This window comes from Ictidomys tridecemlineatus, chromosome 8 (assembly GCF_052094955.1).
Source record: "Ictidomys tridecemlineatus isolate mIctTri1 chromosome 8, mIctTri1.hap1, whole genome shotgun sequence".
Taxonomy (NCBI): domain Eukaryota; kingdom Metazoa; phylum Chordata; class Mammalia; order Rodentia; family Sciuridae; genus Ictidomys; species Ictidomys tridecemlineatus.
Window position 1 is genome coordinate 55021110 of NC_135484.1, and position 21927 is coordinate 55043036.

Below are 21927 nucleotides of genomic sequence, written 5' to 3' on the forward strand. Positions count from 1 at the left end.
TTGCTGAAGCCAGCCTTTAACTTGGAATCTTCCTACCTTGGCCTCCCAAGTACACCACCTTTTATTTTTATTCTCAGTTGCCATTCTAACTGGAGTGAGAGAAAATCTCAGTGTAGTTTTAATTTGCATTTTCCTGATTGCTAATGATGTTGATTTTTTTTTTTTTTTAGAGAGAGAGAGGTACAGAGAGATAATTTTAATATTTATTATTTAGTTATCGGCGAGTTCAGCATCTTTGTTTGTATGTGGTGCTGAGGATCGAACCCGGGCCGCACGCATGCCAGGCGAGCGCACTACCGCTTGAGCCACATCCCCAGCCTGAATTTTTTTTTTTCATATATTTGTTGGCCATTTGCTTTTATGGAGAAATGTCTTTAGTTAATTTGTCCATTATGTTTTTTGGCATTTTTTTTTTTTTTAAAGAGAGAGCGAGAGAGGAGAGAGAGAGAGAGAGAGAGAGAATTTTTTTTAATATTTATTTTTTTTAGTTCTTGGTGGACACAACATCTTTGTTGGTATGTGGTGCTGAGAATCGAACCCGGGCCACACGCATGCCAGGCGAGCGCGCTACCGCTTGAGCCACATCCCCAGCCCTTTTTTGGCATTTTTTGAGTTCTTTATCTAATCCAGATATTAGATAGAATTTTTTATTATTGGTATTGTGATCTGGTGCCCTCAAATGAGAAATGCTAATTTCTGAGACTAGATAAGTGTAAATTTTTGAGTATTAGATGATGAATACTTTTGGTTATTGGCTTAATTAAAATTTAACTTAGAAAATATTTCAAACATTATTGTCAGGCCTTTGAACCATCATAATTCCAACAAGTTCAAGCAGTAATATCTTCCACACATTAGGAAAACAGTACTTTGACTTTTGCAACTTGTGATTCTCTCAAAGTCTAAAATACATTCAGGTATTTCAGACAATAATTATATAGTCATACAATGTTTCTGAACATTAAGCAGTTATTTAAGATAAGCAAGAACCTGTTCTCAAAATATCCACATCCATTTGCATAGGATAGAATTTAAAATCCAACTTGAAAAAATTATGAAGTTAACAAAAAAATAAATATATCAAATATATAAGGAGGCTAAAGCTTTTGTATAAAGTAAGTTAAAAAATGTCAAAGCTAGGGGCTGGAATTGTGGCTCAGTAGTACAGTGCTCGCCTAGCAAGTGCGAGGCCCTGGGTTCAATCCTCAGCACCACATAAAAATAAATAAATAAAATAAAGGTATTGTGTCCAATTACAACTAAAAATTAAATATTAGAGAAAAAAATGTCAAAGCTGAGCTGGATGCCATGGCACATGCTTATAATCCCAGCAGTCCTGGAGGCTGAGGCAGGATGATATCAATTTTAGAGCCAGACTCAGCAACTTAGTATGATCCTGTCTCAAAATTTAAAAAATGAAAAGGGCTGGGGATGTGGCTCAGTGGTTAACCATCCCTGGGTTTAATCCCTAGTTTAAAAAAAAAGAATGTCAAAACAAAGGGAGCATTGTAGAATCATAATTATGTAGAATCTGATAAAACTAAGAAAAACTTTATAGGTTTAAAAATGCCATCACTTATGAATAAAGGTAGTTCTTCAGTAGATCATTTAGAAAGAACATGTTCTTTGACTACCCTTCTCTAAAATTGCAGTAATACAGTAGCCATAAGCTGAAGGTGGCTATTTAAATTGAAGTGTTAAACTTCCAAATATCCCTGTGTCCAGTTTCTTTGGAATTGATGTTGACTTACTTGATTTTACTTGTCAGAAGTTGATCAGAAGTGTTATAAGCCTCTTCTCTGAAATACACAGGATTACTCATATATGAAGGGATCAGAGTAGAGAAGAGTTTGTTTGATGTAATTGTCTCAGTCCCACTGTGTTTCTAGTTACTGGTCATTCAGTCGGATCCCTGTTACTCATTTGCCAAATTCCAGTTATGGACTGCCTTTACACACACCCCATTCTTATAAAAAATAAAAAGATTAAGAGCGTGGTCACATATGCCTATAATCCCAGTGGCTCAAGAAGTTGAGACAGGAGGATCTAACATTCAAAGCCAGTTTCAGCAACTTAGTAAGATCCTATCTCAACAAAAAAGTGCTGGTGATATAGCTCAGTGGTAAATTGCCGCTTTGTTAAATTCTCAGTACTCCCCACCCCCCCCAAAAAGGAAAGAAAACGGGTTTTTTTCCTAGTATAATAAAATGTTTTTATTGAGAAAATACATATCTGGCCTTTGATTGCATTAAGAATCTGTTTTTTTTCTTCTCCTTTTTATCTTGAATGAAATATGAGGAAGCAGGACAGTAGTTCAGCGCCCTAAAGTAAATTTGGTTCTGTATCTGTTCAGTTAAGTAGAAGAGAAAGTGCTTCCCAAATTCTCTTACTTCCTCACATCCCATTGAAGGTAAAGAAAAAAGGTTTTCTTTGTCCAGCCAGAGGTTAGAGACTTATTTTCTTTTTCTTTCTTTTTTTTTTTAATTATTATTTTAAGGTGGACACAATATCTTTATTTTATTTTTATGTGGTGCTGAGGATCAAACCCAGTGCCTCATGCATGCCAGATGAGCACGCTACCACTTGAGCCACATCCCTAGCCCCTAGACTTATTTTCTTTTCTTTTTTTTTTTAAATTGGTTGTTCACAACATTACAAAGCTCTTGACATATCATATTTCATACATTAGATACAAGTGGGTTATGAACTCCCAGTTTTTACCCCAAATGCAGATTGCAGAATCACGTCAGTTACACATCCACAATTTTACATAATGCCCTATTAGTAACTGTTGTATTCTGATACCTTTCCTATTCTCTACTATCCCCCCTCCCCTTCCCTCACATCTTCTCTCTCTACCCCATCTACTGTAATTCATTTCTCTCCTTGTTTATTTTCCCATTCCCCTCACAACCTCTTATGCAATTTTGTATAGCAATAAGGGTCTCCCTTCATTTCCATGCAATTTCCCTTTTCTCTCCCTTTCCCTCCTATCTCATGTCTCTGTTTAATGTTAATCTTTTCTTCCTGCTCTTCCTCCCTGCTCTGTTCATAGTTGCTCTCATTATATCAAAGAAGACATTTGGCATTTGTTTTTTAGGGATTGGCTTGCTTCACTAAGCATAATCTGCTCTAGTGCCATCCATTTCCCTGCAAATTCCATGATTTTGTCATATTTTAGTGCTGCGTAATACTCTCTTGATAGGAACATTTTGTTACATTAAGAACAAACAAACAAACAAAAACCTTTTAAAAACCTTGGGGGTGGTGGGGTGCCTATAATTTGAGCACTCAGGGAGAGTGAGGTAGGAGATGCTCTTGAGTCCAGGAGTTCAAGACCAGGCAGGGCAACATGGCAAAACCCTGTCTTCCAAAAAAGTAGTTATGTGGCATGTGAAGCATGCTGCTGGCCAGGGCTGGATAGGAATTCATGGGCACCCTCCCTTCCAGTGGTCTACATGTTAGATTCCCCCACTTAGCTTACATTTGAGGGGATCAAAGAGCCATTTGGGCCTGCTGGGCAGCTTTTAGGGTGCTGCTCTGGCTTTTTGGGGGACTATGGTGTTCACTACCTTCAAAGAGGTGTGATATGCAGTGGCCATAGTGCAGAGGGGTTGACTTTGACTCTGCCTCTGGGTCTTCAGTAGATTGCATTAAGAAATTGAATGCAAATTTATAAGTCATAGTTTACATGGATTGTAGTTTAATTAAAAGAACTGGAATGAGAATAAATTCAGAATGCATAGTATCTGCCTCCTTCTCTTTAGTTCCATCCAGGTTACATGTGAAAGTGTCTAGTCCCAAACAGATTTCACTTGTATGTGTTTTCATGTCTGTTAAGAGCTCCAGGCTTTTGCAAGATACTTTAGCTCAGAGACCTTGAAGTAATTTCCTGTTCTGTACCTGTACTGCAAGTGGAAGAGGAAGTACTTTCCAAATTCCCTTCTTGTTCTTTATAAAGGTCTCAGGAAAATCCATCATATTAAAACATTGAAATCTTATGATTTAAGTCCTTGCTGTAGTTTGATTTTGAATGTCCCCTAAAGGTGCATGGTTAAAGGCTTGGTTCCTAAGGTGGTACTATTAAGAGCTGGGGCCTTGTTCTTAGGTCATTGGGAGCCTGCCTCTGAAGGGGATTGTGGTACCTTGGTGGCCTCTTTCTCTTTGCTTCCTAGCTCATGTAGTATGAAGTTTGCTTCACCATGTACTGCTGCTGTGATGTGCCGTCCTCTCAAAAGAGACCCAAAGCAGTTGGCCACTGGATTGTAGACTGGAAGGTCTGGAATCAGGACCCTGAACAACAACTTTCTTTTTATAATTTAATTGCCTTGGTTATTTCATTAGGACCAGGAAGCTGAGTAATAGTTTTTGTGTTGGCAAGCTTAAGATAACTCACCAGTGGATCTTTTTGTTTGTTTGTTTTTTATTTTGTTTTCAGTTCTGGGCATCAAACCCAGGTCCTCACGTTTGCTGTGCAAGCGGCCAACCATTGAAATATACTTCCAGACTCCTTTACTTTTCTTCTGAGATAGGGTCTTGCTAAGATCATAGGCATGCATCTAGGTGTTTAGTATTAAGTCTTCTAAGGCAGATATGCTAATTATGAATTTTTGCTGTCTTTGTTCATCTGAAGATGTCTTATTGCTTTATTTATCTTTGGACTGAGGATTGAACCCAGGGGTGCTCTACCACTGAGCCACATCCCCAGCCCTATTTTGTATTTTATTTAGAGACAGAGTCTCACTGAGTTGCTTAGGGCCTTGGTAAGTTGCTGAGCCTGGCTTTGAACTTGTGATCCTCCTGCCTCAGCTTCCCGAGCTGCTGGGATTAGAGGTGTGCACCACTGTGCCCTGCTGTCTTATCTAATCTTTGTTTTAAAAGGATAGTTTTTCTGGATTTATTATTTATTTATGGGTGTATTTATTTGCAATACTGGAGTTAAACTTGGTTGCTCTAATACCAAGCTACATATCCAGACCCTCCCTCCCTGTTTGTTTACTTTTTTAAAAATAATTTTGGTACTGGGGATTGAATGCAGGGGTACTGTACCTTTGAGCTACATCCCTAGAACTTGTTATTATTATTATTTTTTTTTTTGAGACAAAAGTCTTACTAAGTTGCTGAGACTGGCCTTGAACTTTTGGTCTCCTGTCTCACCTCTGAGTTGCTAAGATTACAGGTGTGTACCACTGCATCTGGCTAGTTTTCCTCGATTTACTAGTTTTCTGTTGCTACATTTAAAATTACCAAGCATGCATGAGGCCCTGGATTCAGTCCCCAGCACTGGAGGGGGACGAACACATAATCTAACATCTTAAAACACCACCGGATTTTATCCCACCGGTTTCTGTAAATCAGAAGCCTGAATATGGTTCAGCTTAGTCCTTTATTTTGGCTTTCCCAGGACCAAGAATTGGTCAAGGTTGCAGTTTATCTTATCTTCTTGGCTTACTTAGTTGTTGGCGGAATTAATTTCTTGCAGCTATAGAATGTATAGCAGCTTTCCTCTTCATGGCTGGTGGGGAAAGCCTTTTGAGTTCAAGGGAGACTAAAACTTTTTTCCTAAAGCTTTCTTTTAAGGGAGTCACTCACAAAAATCTCCCTTTGATGAACTGTAAGTCGAACATCATGGCCATTAATTACATCTGCAAAATGCCTTTGTCTCTGCCATATGGTGTAACCTAACCCTAGAAGTGGCATCCATCATATTTATAGACCTCAACCATAGCCAAGGGGATGTGTAGGAGGTTGGAATTTTGGGAACCATCACAAAAGTCTACCTACCATACCGAATATGAAATTTTTTGTTGGTTTTTCTTGTTTCTTTTAATATTCTAAATAAGCCCCTGTTTTCTGGTTTCCATTGTTTCCTGTTTAGAATTCAGCTGTTAATCTTATTGTGGTTCCTTGTATGTGATGAATCATTTTTCTCTTGCTAGGATTTTGCTTGTCTATAACTTTCAACAATTTGTGATTTTTTTTTTTTTTTTTGTTAGGTGTAGATCTCTTTCTTTTTTTCCACTTGGACTTCGTTGTGTTTCTTGGTTGTGTTGTTACTGTTTTGTACTGGGGAGTGAACCCAAGGGTGCTTTTCACTGAGCTACATCCTCAGTCCTTTTTATTTTTTATTTTGTGACAGCATCTCACCAAGTTGCTGAGGGTCTCACTGAGTTGCCTAGGCTGTCCTGAACTTGTGATCTTCCTGCCTTAGCCTCCTGAGTTGCTGGGATTATAATCATATGCCACTGCACCTGGATGGGTTCCATATTTTAAAGAGAAAAGTCTTTATTCATATTACTGGGCTGTTAATGTTAACTTCTGCATTATCAGAAGCACTTTTTATGTAATGTTTAAATTTTTTTTTTCTGTAGTACTGGGGACTGAGCCCAGGGTCTCACATATAATAGGCAAGCACTCTACCACTGACCCACATACCCAGCCCTTTTTAAATGCTTTTTAACAACCTTGTAGCTGAGTATTACTTGGTCCCTTGCACATAATAGTTGTGTTCAGATATTTATTAAATGATCTTTCAATGAATGTTTAAATCTTTAACATCTGCTTTAAGCCAGATACTGTAACCACACTGTGCATTAAGAGCATGGACTTTGAAGTTGAGCATAGAATTAAATCCTCTCTTTGCCTATTAGTAGACATATGACCCTGAGCAAATTCCTTAACTCCTTTCTTTGAATTCTTTGGCTATACTATAAAACTTCAGAGGATTAAACATGACATAATGCATAGATTTGCCCCACCTACAATAAGTAGCTAATAAATTATAAAATGTATGAATTATGATAGTTCTTATTTCATTATTGTGATAAGTAGTAATGTTTTCATTTAATGGAGGGTAGCACAGTGGTAGAGCATTGTGCAAGGTCCAGGGTCTTGTTCCTAGCATTGAAAATAAAAGATAAAACCCAGAAGGAAAGTAACTTGACATACTATTAATGAATTTTATAGAAGGACTTGAACCCAGATCCGCTTGACTATCCGTTCACTGCTACTTCCAGGAATCAGACTGTAATTAGCTACTACTATGCTAAATTTACCATAATGGTACAAAACAAATTCTGAATTATACTAATATATAATTGCTTGCTTCTTTTGGATGGGGGGATTGGAGATTGAATCTAGGGGTGCTTTATCACTGGGCTACAACCCTCGTCCTTTTCATTTTTTTTTTTTTATTTTAAGACAGGGTCTTGATAATTTGCTGAAGGTCTTACTAAGTTGCTGAGGCCAGCTTCCAACTTGCAATCCTCCTGCTGTAGCCTTCTCCTTCCCAGTCTCACACATTTTCCCCCTAACAATGCAGCATATCAGGAACTTCCACCACAAAAATTTGAACCTTGATTAGTATCTTTTATAAAATGCAGTCTTAATAAATATATCTTTAGCTTTCTCAGGTGAATGGGAAAAAATAGACTTTTGTGGGGGTACTAGAGATTGAACTTGGGGGCACTTAATCACAGAGCCATTTTTGTATTTTATTTAGAGATAGGGTCTCACTGAGTTGCTTAGAGTCTCTCTGAGTTTCTGAGGCTGGCTTTGAATTCGTGATTCTCCTACCTCAGCCTCCTGCATCACTGGATTCTAGGCATATTCCACAGCATCTGGCAAAACTTGAACACTTTCGATACATAATGCTGTAGCAGCCACAAATTTTCTGTTAATATTAAAGCCTCTGAGCCTAAAAGATTGTTCATACCTTTCTGTATGGCTAATGTATTCCCAAAATTATATAGTATCTTACAGAAACTTCCCAACAATATTCCCATATCCTCAATTTTTTTCTCCTTCCTTGGCCTATCCTTATATTGAAGCATGTATTTCTACTTTGGTATCCTCCTAAACTTCCTTTTTTTTAATTGATTTTATTTTTTAAATTTATGACAGTGGAATGCATTGCAATTCTCATTGCACATATAGAGCACAGTTTTTCATCTCTCTGTATATAAAGTACGTTCACACCAATTCATGTCTTCATACATGTTCTTTGGATAATGATGTCCATCATATTCCACCATCATTGCTATCCCCTTGCCCCTTCCCTTCCCCTCCCACCCCTCTTCCCTATCTAGGGTTCGTCTATTCCTCCCATGCTCTCCCTCCCTACCCCACTATGAGTCAGTCACCTTATATCAGAGAAAACATTCGGTATTTGGTTTTTGGGGATTGGCTAACTTCACTTAGCATTATCTTCTCCAACTCCATCCATTTACCTGCAAATGCCATGATTTTATTCTCTTTAATTGCTGAGTAATATTCCATTGTGTATATATGCCACATTTTTTAGATCTATTCATCTTCTGAAGGGCATCTAGGTTGTTTCCACAGTTTAGCTATTGTGAATTGTACTGCTATAAACATTGATTTGGCTATGGCCCTGTAGTATGCTGTTTTAAAGTCCTTTGGGTATAGACCAAGGAGAGGAATAGCTGGGTCAAATGATGGTTCCATTCCCAGTTGTCCAAGGAATCTCCATACTGCTTTCCATATTGGCTGCACCAATTTGCAGTCCCACCAGCAATGTGTGAATGTACCTTTTTCCCCACATCCTCGCCAACACTTATTTGTTGTTTGTCTTCATAATAGCTGCCATTCTGATTGGATATTATAAATATGGCTAAGGCAGGGACCATGTGTATCTTTAGTATTTTTCATAGTGTGTGTTCACAGATTCTTAATGCCTTATATGTTCTATTCTTTTATTGTTGTTGTGGTGGTGGTGGTGCTGGGAATTGAACCCAGGACCTTGTGCATGTGAAGCATGCACTCTACCAACTGAGCTATATCCCCAGCCCCGTATTCTTATTACCCTTTTACATTTTATAATTTATGAGACTTCATAGTATTTACAAATGTCATAACAACTTAAAAAATATACCATATTTACAAGTAAGTTTTGGGGGAAATCTTAAAAATGTAGAGTGTTTCTTTTTCTTATAAGCTTTACAACTCAGGATAGGCAAGGAGTAAAGAGTATAGGGAGAAAGGAAGCCAGACAAAATACTCAGAATGACTTTAATTTAGGGAGAAGCCAGAATATCCTGCTCTCCAGCCCCACCTCAAACACTAAGTGCACCTAATTAGTAAAGAGGGTGTGCTGGTCAGAAAATATTTTAAATTGTGTTTTATTTTTTACATTGTTGGGGACAAGCCCAGGGCCTCACACATGCCTCACACAAACACTCTGCCACTGAATTTATACAGCCCAATCCACTAAATTAATGATTAGCATTGATACCTTTGATTGTAAGTTGCAGTTCCTCTTGTGACCTGTTCACTTATTCTTGGTTTACTATGTGGATTATTAGACAAAGAGTTTTCTTCTTAATTTAAAGAAGGATTTTCCCTGGCATGGTCGCACACACCTGTAATCCCAGCTACTTAGGGAGCTAAGGCAAGAGGATTGCATGTTCAAGGCCAGACTGGGTGACTTAGACCCTACTCAAAATAAAAAGGGCGGAGAATGTAGCTCAGTGGAAGAGCACTTGTGTAGAATGCTTAATGCTCTAGGTTCAGCCCCCAGTATTCCCTTCTCCCTTACCACCCCCACCCCCACAGGAAAAAAAAGAGACAAAGAGATTTTTATGTTAGTGATTGGAGGCTGTGAGAACAATAATCTTTTGGGGGCTCAGTGATAGACATAGCATATTATAATGGCACTGATGTCAATCTGTACATTTAAAGACTGTGTATGCATAGTGTTTGATATTGTCTAGTTAATCTTATCATAGCTAATTATTTTGACTAAAAGAGAATGAAGTATATTAATATATGTATGACTCATGTCTGAGAGAATTAAGATTCATTAAACATCCCTTTTTGTATGTTTTTATGGTTTTCCAGGTAATATTTTGTGCTTTAAAAAATAGTTCTGCTTTATTCTCTTATAAGTGGCAAATCATATTGTAATATCTATTATTAGAAGTTTATCATGTTATTTATTGTAGAGAGAGCAACTCAGTCTTAAGTTACTTTTATTTCAGAATCTTGCCTTTGTTTAAAATATGAAAAATGCAGTTCCCTTTATTGGTTTCTTGTGGTAGAGGTGTATATGTATGTGTAAGTTTGTGTGTATGCTACTGAGGATGCACCCCAAGGACTTACACCATTGAGATACATCTCTAGCCCTTATATTTTTATTTTGAGGTGGAGTTTAAGTTGCCTAGCCTGCCTATAGCCATCTCTGCTAAACCAGAGTCACTTGGAGATCCAAACACATACCCTTTTTCATATTTGGCAAGTCTTCTAGTCCAGTGTTTCTTAACCCTGGCTTTACCTCAGAATCACTTAAAAATGCTGGTGTTTAGACTCTACCCTGAACCAATTGAATGAGATTGTAGGTGAAGACACTTGAGGAGCATGATTCTTAAAATCAGGCAAGTTAGGAACATAAATATTAAATATACTTTTAAATCATCCAACAAAAGGTCCTAGGCTATTAATAGTCATTCCTTTCAGCATGAGCCTGTAAAATTATGTAAATGTTCATGAACTGTTATGAATGAATTTTGCTTTAAAATAGAATCATTGCACAATTCTATTAAAACTTGCTTACTGAAAACCTTGCATGAGCTCACAGATAAGTCTTGTTGCTAATTCACAAAGAATATGGAAAAAGTAGGAAAAGTATTGGAATTAGTTGGCTTAATGCATTAGATTAATTTAGATACTTTCTTGTCCACTGTTTTGGAAATTATACCATAAAAGATACTTCTTTTAAAATAACCAGGAATTGTATCACTGGAAGGCCATGTCCTTATTTTTTTGAAAAAGAAGGAAACTAAATACCTTGGCTTAGTGACAATCTACATTTCAAAGGTTCTCCAGACTAAAAGCTTATTCTTCATTTAAATGACTTCTCCACAGCCATATTTAGGAGTTCATCTAGGTTATAAACCATATCTCCAATTATTCATGCTGTTCCAGAGTGGGTAAAACAGTATCAAAAGTACTAAAGGAGAGGTAATAGCTTAAGCACTTCTCAGCTTATCCTTTATCTCTAGATGTAGATATTTGGAGAAATGCAACTGTTTAATGAGAACTGTAGTGGGGCATCCATTTACATCTCTTAGGATTGGTTGAATAGAGTATGGCCTATTGAGTATACTTTTGATGTTGTTGCCAGTCTCTTTTTCAAATGTACACGTGACACTATCTGAAGAAATACTAGAAACACCTAGTAAACATTTTTCTAATATCTATTGTTAAGCTATTTTCAGGTGATTGCATTTTGAAGCTTGGTTTTCTGCTTGGCTATCAGTGATAATCAGGTTACATATAGGGTATCTTTGACTTTAATAGGTCAGCCTGTGTAAGTGTATAAGACCTAGCTTTTTGGAGACCAATAATATGGCAGTTTCCTCTGCTTAGACTTGAAGGGAGCACTTGTTTTAGACCTCTATACCATGGTTTCAAAAATCTGTTCTTTGGTATGTAATGTCCTTTTAGTCTCCTGATGATATTACTCTGTGTGATTAACAGTGCTTTTTGTGAAAAATGGCTGGTTTCTGTTTTGTATAAATTGCAGTTGAAAAGTATCAGGCATACAGACATCTCTTATGACATTTCATCTTTGGAGTTTTGTTTCTGGTATGCTATTAGAGGAAATAAATACCAACAAAATCCCTGTTGGTTTTTATTTTTTTTCTTTTATAGTTTCCTGAATGTCACAGGATCTTGTAGTTAGTTCATCACTTTGTTATGAGCTAAGCAGAATACATTATCATCTTGGAATTGAAAAGGCAAGATACACAGAAGCATAAGAATTGCCTTGAATTTCTCCTAAGGCAAGTGCAAATATTCATCTTTTCATTCTAGCCAAGTAAACTATAAACTCTTTCATTTTCTGTTTATTCAAATAAACATTTTGTGAACATAATACATTTACACACCTACATAATCACACTATTTGTCAGAGAATTGGTCTTTTCTGCATTAAACTAGTATATCTTCTGTTGGTTAAAATCAGACAAATTGAGGTGGGAAGGCATGTAACTCAGTGGTAGAAATTGGTTTTAATCATCAACACTCAGAAAAGAAAAAAGAAAAGAAGGGGCTGGGGTTTGGGCTGGTAATGAGGCTCAGTGGTAGAGCATCAGAATGTCTGAGGTCCTGAATTCAATTCCTGGTACAAAAAAAAAAAGTCAGTGTCTTGAATGGCAAAAACAAAAGGTAGGAGAATTGTAGATTAAAAGGCTGTGCTTGATTCTTTTTAAAAATATTTTGAGGGGATGGGGCTGAAGCTCAGTGGCAGAGCACTTGCCTAGCATGTGTGAGGCACTGGTTTCGATTCTTAGCACCACATAAAAATGAAACAAAACAAAGCATACTGTCATCTATAACTACAAAAAAATTTTTAAATATTGTATTTTATTACAAAGAAACACATAAATGATTTGTCCTGTTTATTATAATAGGGTATAGGTAGCTTAAGTCCTAGGCAGACTACTTCAGGTTCAGTGTGTATGTAGTATGTTATTGACTTATTCACTTGCACATGAGCTTAATAAAGCAGTAGCTGTTAACAAGTCAGGTCCAACAGCCATTTCCCTCCTGTCCTTCAACAGCAGTTAAAGATAAACTATTATAACATGAAAATGGCAAGCTTTGGGCTATTGCAAAAGGCTTATCAACTGTACCATTATCTAACTTGGACAAAATAGAGGGAAGCAGAAATATAGGGTGCTGATTATACTATAATTTTGTCTCATGTGGCATGTCCCCAGTTGCATATTTTAAAATTACAAAATTAGCCCTGTAAAACAACACTGCTTATGTGAAAGTGAAAAATTGTCCAAAGTTCTCCCCCCTATCCTACAGCCGAGAATCGAACCTTAGAGATGTGGAGTGATCATGTATGCTGAGCCATATTATACCACTCAGCTCCAGCCCCAGCCCCAGAAGTCTTTCTGTTGAAAGACACATTAAGAGTTTTCCTCACAGAAATAAGTGGATACTTAGAAACCTTAAGGAGTTCTTTAAATAATAGAAAATATTTAGGGCTGGGAATATAGCTCAGTTGGTAGAGTGCTTGCCTTTCATGCACAAGGCCCTGGGTTCAGTCCCCAGCACCAAAAAAAAAATACACACACACACACACACACACACACACACACACACACATATATTTTTTAATTAAAAAAACAAGAGGGCTGGGGATGTGGCTCAAGCAGTAATGTGCTCGCCTTGCATGTGCGGGGCACTGGGTTCGATCCTCAGCACCACATAAAATAAAATAAAGATACGTCCACCGAAACTGAAAAATAAATATTAAAAAATTCTCTCTCTATTAAAAAAAAACAAGAACTAGAACACGGTTAAAAAATAAACCTTTTGTTAAAGATGATTGCCCTCTTTAAAGATGGATGTCATATAAAATAGGCAAATATATCTTACTATAATCATTGCTTGTATGTAAAAGGTAGATAAAAACCCATCTTTGTTCTCATCTTTTTTTAAAGAAGTTTTAACTGATAAATAAAAACAAAAATTGTACCTAATAATGGAATACTATTGTTTGATGTATATGTACTTGTGTAATGTTTAAATCAGGTTAAACATGTCTATATCAAACATTCATCATTTCTTTATGGTAAAAACATTTCAAAATTCTTTCTTCGAACTTCTTTCTTTGAGCTCTTTGAATTATCTAATTGCTGTCCTACTCTACAACACACCAGAACTTCTTGATGCTAACTGGAACTTAGTGTTCATTGTGCAACCTTTCCTCATCTTCCCTTCTTTTCTTTTCTTTTCTTTTCTTTTCTTTTCTTTTCTTTTCTTTTCTTTTCTTTTCTTCTCTTTTCTTTCTTTCTTTCTTTCTTTCTTTCTTTCTTTCTTTCTTTCTTTTCTCTCTTTTCTCTCTCTCTCTCTCTCTCTCTCTCTCTCTCTCTCTCTCTCTCTCTCTCTCTCTCTCTCTCTCTCTCTCTTTCTTTCTTTCTTGGATTGAACACTGAGCCCCAGCCCTATTTTGTATTTTTATTTAGAAATAGGGTTCTCACAGAGTTGCTCAGTGCCTCGCCTTTGCTGAGACTGGCTTTGAACCCATGATACTCTTGCCTCAGTCTCCTGAGCCACTGGGATTACATGCGTGCCCAGCTTATCCTCCCTTCTCATAAAAAGATGTCTTCATTGGCCTGGAGATGTAGCTCAGTAGTACAGTGCACGCCTAGTATGTGTGAGGCCCTGCATTCAATCCGTAGCCCTGCAAGTCTTCATCTTTCTGAAATAGACTATGCACCAAAATATTGTGACTATTTTTTTTTTTTTAAAGAGAGAGTGAGAGGCAGTGAGAGAGAGGGAGAGAGAGGGAGAGAGAATTTTAATATTTATTTTTTAGTTCTCGGCGTACACAACATCTTTGTTGGTATGTGGTGCTGAGGATCAAACCCGGGCCGCACGCATGCCAGGCGAGCGCGCTACCGCTTGAGCCACATCCCCAGCCCTTGTGACTATTTTTTTTGGTGGTCCTGGGCATTGAATCCAGGACCTCATGCGTGCTAGACAAGCTCTACCACTAAGCTGTATTCTCAGCCCTTTGTATGTATGTTTTTAATTATTTATTTGGTGCAGGCTACTAGGGATTGAACTCAGCGGCACTCAACCACTGAGCCACATCCCCAACCCTATTTTGTATTTTATTTAGAGACAGAGTCTCACTAAGTTGCCAGGGACAACCTTGAACTTGTGATCCTTCTACTTCAACATCCCAAGTAGCTGGAATTACAGGTGTGGGTTATTGAGCCTTGACTCTGTGTGTGTGTGTGTGTGTGTGTGTGTGTGTGTGTGTGTGTGTGTGTAAAATACCTTTTTTTTTTTTTTTAAAGAGAGAGAGAGGAGAGAGAGAATTTTTTTTAATATTTATTTTTTGGTTCTCGGTGGACACAACATCTTTGTTGGTATGTGGTGCTGAGGATTGAATTCAGGCTGCACACATGCCAGGCGAGCGCACTACCGCTTGAGCCACATCCCCAGCCCAAATAATACCTTTGTTTTATTTATTTTTATTTTTATTTTTATTTTTTTTTAGAATTTTAACATTTATTTTTTAGTTTTCGGGGGACACAACATCTTTGTTTGTATGTGGTGCTGAGGATCGAACCCAGGCCGCACGCATGCCAGGCGAGCGCGCTACCGCTTGAGCCACATCCCAGCCCCCCCTTTATTTTATTTATTTATTTTTATATGGTGCTGAGGATCGAACCCAGGGCCTGCACATGCGAGGCAAATGATCTACCGCTGAGCCACCACCCTAGCCCTTGACTGTGTTTACTGTCATTCACTACCTCACCATAGTCTTCTAATTCCTCTTTTAAATACACTTTAACCTCAGCCTTAGAGATTGGCCAATCATTAAGATCTATTTCTTAGAATGTTTCACGGGATCTTGTTTTATTTCAAATCGCCAAGAGATTATTGTTGAATATCAGTATACTCTTCTTTCCTATATAGTACAATATGATGAGCTTTTTTTTTTTTTTTCCCTATATGATGAGCTTTTTCTCCTATGCACATTCCCTTCAAGCCCTGGTCTCAACTATTGAGAGCCTTCAGGTTGCCCAAAGTAAACCAAATGGGCTGGCTGTTGTAAGTGGAGTGAATAAGGAGCTATTCTATTTCTAAGTAGTCTATCAGAGTGAACCAGCATCACATCCCCTCTGTTGGTCTTGTGGTAGCAAGTTTTCATCAGTGTTTGATTCTTCATTGGATTCTGATTTTTAAAATATTATACGATATCATGGGGACAATTAGTAATATTTGAGTATGGCTCTTCTTCTGCACACAGTTGAGGAAACTGGTAGGCCTAGGCCAGTTTTGCTGAATGATGCCAGGGAAATTCTGTAGCGACACCAATTTGGAATCAGACACAGCCATGGAAAAGTTGGAGACCCTGAGAAACCAAAGTGGGAAGAAAGATAGAAAAGAGAAGCCAAGTCTAGCAAGACTGAAGAATCTGCAGAAGAAAAGGAAGAAACTGTTTGTCCCAAAACTAAAAAAGTTAAAAAATAATATCTAAATATGGACCGTATATTATGTTAAGTACCCTGTATTTGGTTCTTGTTCTTTGGTTATGTAAAAGAATAATAACATCTTTCTTAGAAAATACATAACGATGTGTGCAGTTTACTTTCAGCAAAAATAATTGTAGATTTACCAAATTGACAAATAACAATTGGTTAAAGATACACAGTTTGTTAGAATAATATTAGAACTTTTTTTTTAAAATTTTTTTGAGAGAGAGAGAATTTTTTAATATTTATTTTTTAGTTTTCAGCGGACACAACATCTTTGTTTGTATGTGGTGCTGAGGATCCAACCCGGGCCACACGCATGCCAGGCGAGCACGATACCGCTTGAGCCACATCCCCAGCCCCTATATTGGAACTTTTTGCTAATTTGAAAGTTTAAAAAAGACAAGATCATATAAGAAAAATAAATAACAGATTTTACATTTATTGTGTGCTAGGCACAATTTTAAGCAGTTTTTGATGTATTATTTTATTTAATCACTACAACAGTAGTTAATTTCAAGGTTTCATGAACATGATCTTCAAGTGTTACATATTTATTTCAAAAAAATTATAATTTGTATGACTTCAAAGTAATAGAAATAATGTTTAAATTATTTTAAAGTAATGTTTAAATTCTAAAACATCTTTATTTCAGTGTGCTTTTACAGTATTATCCCCACTTTATAGATGAGCAAATTGAGAAACAGATTGATTTTCTCAACTCACCTAATTTAGTGACATTGCTGTGATTTGAACCTAGGCAGAGTCCAAGCTTTTGATCACTATACTAATATAGAGTATTAGTAACTGTGTACTTTTATACTGAATGAAATTTGAAGGGAAGAAAGAAAACAAGAGAATTAGATAAACATGACTGAATGTCAAAAATTTTGTAAAACAAGTTATTAAAAATAATCCCAAAGGTTCAGTCTTCAGAAGTCTCTCTCACAAGTCAGGCATGGTGGCACATGCCTGTGATTTCAGCAGCTCAGGAGGCTGAGACAGGAGGATCGCAAGTTCAAAGCCAGCCTCAGGAAATCTTTAGAATGTTTTTCTTTTGTTTTCCTATTCTCTATTCTTACTCTAATCTTTATCATTTCCTTCCTTCTATTTGCTTAATATGCCATTTTTTTAGTTTCCTAAGGTGAAAGTATAGGTTATTCATTTAAGGTTGTTCTTCTTGCTTACCCTTACAGTGCTTTACATTCTTTGCTGGAGATTGAACCCAGGACTTATGTGTGCTAGGCAAGCACTCCACCACTGAGTTACCTCCCCAATTCTTTTCTCCTTTTTAAAATATAGATAGTTACAGCTGTAAATAACCTCCTGAGCACTTCTTCAGCTGCTTGTATGGTTCTTTGAACCAGACATAATCTGGTAGTAGTTTCTACCAGATTATTAACCATCTGAGGACTTTCATTCTATTTATTTATTTATTTGGCACCAGGAGATTGAATTCAGGGGCACTTGACCATTGAGCCACATCCCCAGGCCTATTTTGTATTTTATTTAGAGACAGGGTCTCACTGAGTTGCTTAGGGCTTCGCCAAGTTGCTGACACTGCTGCCTCAGCGTCCTGAGCTACTGGGATTATAGGAGTGCACCACTGCACCAGCTCTGAGGAAATTTTTAAAGGGACTATTTGAGTTAGTTGATCTGAGGTTTAGGCCTCAAGACTTTATAAAAATTACCCAGGTTTGCTAAAACCATGTGAAAACTCATTGAGATGTATCCTTAATGTTTTATACCTCCATTTAAAAATATTGTTTTAAGCTATCCAGGTAATTCTGAAACATAATTCAAGATCCACTGATATCTTTGAGTTCATTGGTAGGGTAGGAAATAAAATGTCTAGCTAGCTAGGAATAAAATTGTGACTTCTACTATATGCTCAGCCTGGTTCTGAGCAACTTACATTAAAATTAGAGGGAAAATATGAGTGTCAGAATAAGCAAATAGTAAATCTTGCTTTTTTATGTTATAAAAGTTTTCATCATCTTAAAGTAACCATGTTGTCTGATTTATATTTAATTTCAGAATATAGCACTCTACATCTGTGCAAATAAACATAAAAAGCATTTTAAGTGACATCCAAAGTAAAACCTGTTTTAGTCAGCTTTTACGCTGCTGCAACCCAAAAAACTGACAAAAACAATTAGAGGAGGAAAACTGTATTTTGAGGCTCATAGCCTCAGAAATCTCAGTCTATAGATGACTGATTCCATTCCTTGGGTCCTGAGATGAAACAGAACATCATTGTAGAAGTGCATGTGGAAGGAAAGCAGCGGGGAACATGGCACCAGGAAACAGGAAGAGGGAGGGAGTGGGTCGTGGTAATTGATCTAGTCAACAAGGACAAAATGTGTACTGTAAGGGCATGCCCCCAATGACCTGCTTCCTCCAGCCATGCCTTACCTACCTATAGTTACCACCAAATTAATCCCTGTCAGGAAATTAATACACTGATTAGGTTAAACCTTTCATAACCCGATCATTTTATCTCTAAACCTTATTTCATTGTCTCACATAGGAGCTTTGGGGGTACATCTAATATCTAAACCACAACAACCTCTAAGGAATTTTTTTGTGTAATTTACTTCAGTAGGCAATCTCTTGTCCATATACATCAGGCAGATTAACTGTAAGAATCACTAGCCTGGCTAGGGCACTGAGGCCATAGCTCATTGGTAGAGCACTTATTACCATGTGCGTGAGATCCTGGGTTCAATTCCCAGGATTTGGGAGGACAAACTAGGTAGAGGACAAACTAGGACCAACTGTTCTCTTAAACATACATGCATACAAGCTACATTTTGTAGGTTGTGCTTTTTGGGAGGGTGGTACTGGGGGTTAAACGCTGGGGCAGTCTACTACTGAGTTGCATCAGAGTCCCACCCTTCCTTTTTATTTTTTGAAATAGGGTCTTGCTAATTGCTTAGGCTGGCTTCCAATTTGTAGTATACTCCTTCCTTAACCTCCCAGATTGCTCAAATTACAGAGTACGCACGCCTGGTTTGTGGCTTTACTTTGGCAACTTCTCTTTTCTTTACTTTTTTTCCTTTTTTTTCCTGTTTCAAAGATGTTACTTCCTGGTGCTCCACAAAGATGCCTTAGTCAGACATTCAGGGCTCAGTTTTAACCTTTGGAGTTTTGATTTTTAATCACCTCCTACAAGAATTACTTCCCAAATAAACTCTGCACTTGTTTCTTCTTTGTATTTAGTTCACACTATTTTTACCATTTTCAGTGGTCTTCCTGTTGTATGGCTAGCTCCCTGTGTTAAAGTAATCCTGGTTAAATCAATTGTCAGCTGTCTATTCCTTTATGAATAGAGAGAGAGAGAGAGAGAATGATTGTGTGTGTGTGTGTGTGTGTGTGTGTGTGTGTGTGTGTGTGTGTTGGTGCTAGGGATCAAACTAGGACTTCGCACATGCTAGGAGGCAAATATTCTACTATTGAGATTTATGCCCAGCTTTTCAAAATTATAGAAATGGTACTAATGTAAATTTCTGTGCACTGTTATCTTTTTGTTTAGTGTTTTTTTTTAATGTGGTGCTGGGGATCCAGCCCAGTGACTTACACATACTAGGCAAGCTCTCTACCACTGAGCCACAAACCCAGCCCTCTTTTTGTATATGTGGAAATATTTGTAGAATTAATTTCTAGTGAAATTGTTGGCTCACAAGATATGTGCATTTAAAGGAAATAGTAATATGAAGAGCCTACAGAATGGGAGGAAATCTTTACCACCTGCACCACAAGTATAGTATTAATCTGCAGTATATATATATAAAGGATTCAAAAAACTTAATACCAAAAAAAAACCCCACAAATAACCCAATCAATAAATGGACTGATGAACTGAACAGACACTTCACAAAGAGAATTACGATCATTCAACAAATATATGAAAAAATGCTCAACATTTTTAGCAGTTAGAGAAATGCAAATTCAAACTACACTGAGAATTTATTCGTCAGAATGGCAATTATCAAGAATACAAACAAAAATGTTAGCAAGGATGTGGGGGGAAAGGTACACTCATACATTGTTGGTGTGACAGCAAATTGGTACGACCACTATGGAAAACAGTATGGAAATTCCTCAGAACATGGAATGGAACCACCATCTGACTCAGTTATCCCACTCCTTGATTTATACCGAAAGGACTTAAAATCAGCATACTACAGTGATTCAGCCACATCAATGTTTATTGAAGCTTAATTCATAATAGTTAAACTATTGGAATTAACCTAGGTGCCTGTCAACAGATGAACAGATAAAGAAACTGGTATATGGAGAGGATGTGGGGAAAAAGGTACATTCATACACTGCTGGTGGGACTGCAAGTTGTTGCAGCCAATATGGAAAGCAGAATGGAGAGTTCTTGAAAAATTGGGAATGGAACCACCATTTGACCCAGCTATTCTTCTCCTTGGTCTATACCCAAAGGACTTTAAAACAGCATACTACAGGGACACGGCCACATCAATGTTTATAGCAGCACAATTCACAATAGCTGAACTTTGGAGCCAACCTAGATGCCCTTCAGTGGATGAATGGATTAAAAAAAAGTGGTATGTATACACAATGGAATTTTACTCAGCATTAAAAGAGAATAAAATCATGGCATTTGCAAGTAAATGGATGGAGTTGGAGAAGATAATGCTAAGTGAAGTTAGCCAATCCCCCCAAAAACAAATGCCAAATGTTTTCTCTGATATAAGGAGGCTGACTCATAGTGGAGTAGGGAGGGGGAGCATGGGAGGATTAGATGAATACTAGATAGGGAAGAGGGGTGAGAGGGAAAGGGAGGGACAGGGGATTAGCAAGGGCAGTGGAACGTGATGGACATCATTATCCAAAGTACATGTATGAAGACTCAAATTGGGTGTCAACATACTTTATTATAAACAGATATGAAAAATTGTGGTATATATATGTAGTAAGAATTGTAATGCAAAAAACGTACATGTATTAAGGCATGAATCGGCGTGAACATACTCTGTATACAAAGATATAAAAAATTGTACTCTGTGTGTAATAAGAACTGTATGTAGTGCATTCTGCTGTCGTATTTAAAAAAAAATAAAATCAATAAAACTAAAAATAAATAAATAAGAGAATAAAAATGACCAATAAAAAAGAAAGAAAGAAACTTAAACTCACAGAGAAAAAAGGAAGTTATAAAGAGTAGAATTCAATGGCATATTATACATAATATGTTATAATACTGTTATATTTTATATTACATATAATTTTATATGTGTATATGAGTGTATACACATAAAATCAGTGAAAACAAAAAGCTGGTTCTTTGATAAGATCAATAAAATGGATAACCTTCAGCTGGGCATATTAGAAAATAAAGTGACCTAAGTTATCAAAAAAGAAAAAGAAACTGGTATATATACACAATGGAATGTTACTCAGCCATTAAAAAAAAATTATGGAGTTTGTCAGTAAATGGATGGGACTGGAGAATATCATGCTAAGTGAAATAAGCCAGTCCCAAAAAAACAAAGGCCAAATGCTTCTGATATGCCAACACTAATTTCACAACAGGGATGGGGGAATGGGGGAGGAGAATAGAAGTACTTTGGATTAGAAAAGGGAAAATGAAGGGAATGGAGAGAGGTAATAGGAATAGGAAGGATAGTAGAATGAATCGAACATTACTATCCAATGTGCATATAGGATTACATGACCAATGTAATTCTACATCATGTATAATCAGAAGAATGAAAAACTATACTCATTTGTATATAATATATTAAAATACACTGTTATAACTAATCATGTATAACTAATTAGAACACATTTTTAAAAAAAATATGTGCATTTAAAAGAGTGGTAGATTCATCAATATGCTGTCCTTAAAAATGTACCAGTTTCCATTACC

General features: G+C 37.0%; 1 protein-coding gene and 1 non-coding gene across 2 annotated transcripts in view; one reads left to right on the top strand and one right to left on the bottom strand.

The window, feature by feature from the left end:
- Snx3 (sorting nexin 3) overlaps window positions 1-21927 on the top strand; it is a 48305-nt gene that overhangs the window by 14094 nt on the left and 12284 nt on the right. The gene's annotated exons all lie outside the window — the stretch shown is intronic.
- Trnav-cac (transfer RNA valine (anticodon CAC)) lies at window positions 8733-8805 on the bottom strand. The gene has a single exon. It is a non-coding gene; the product is annotated as a tRNA-Val (tRNA).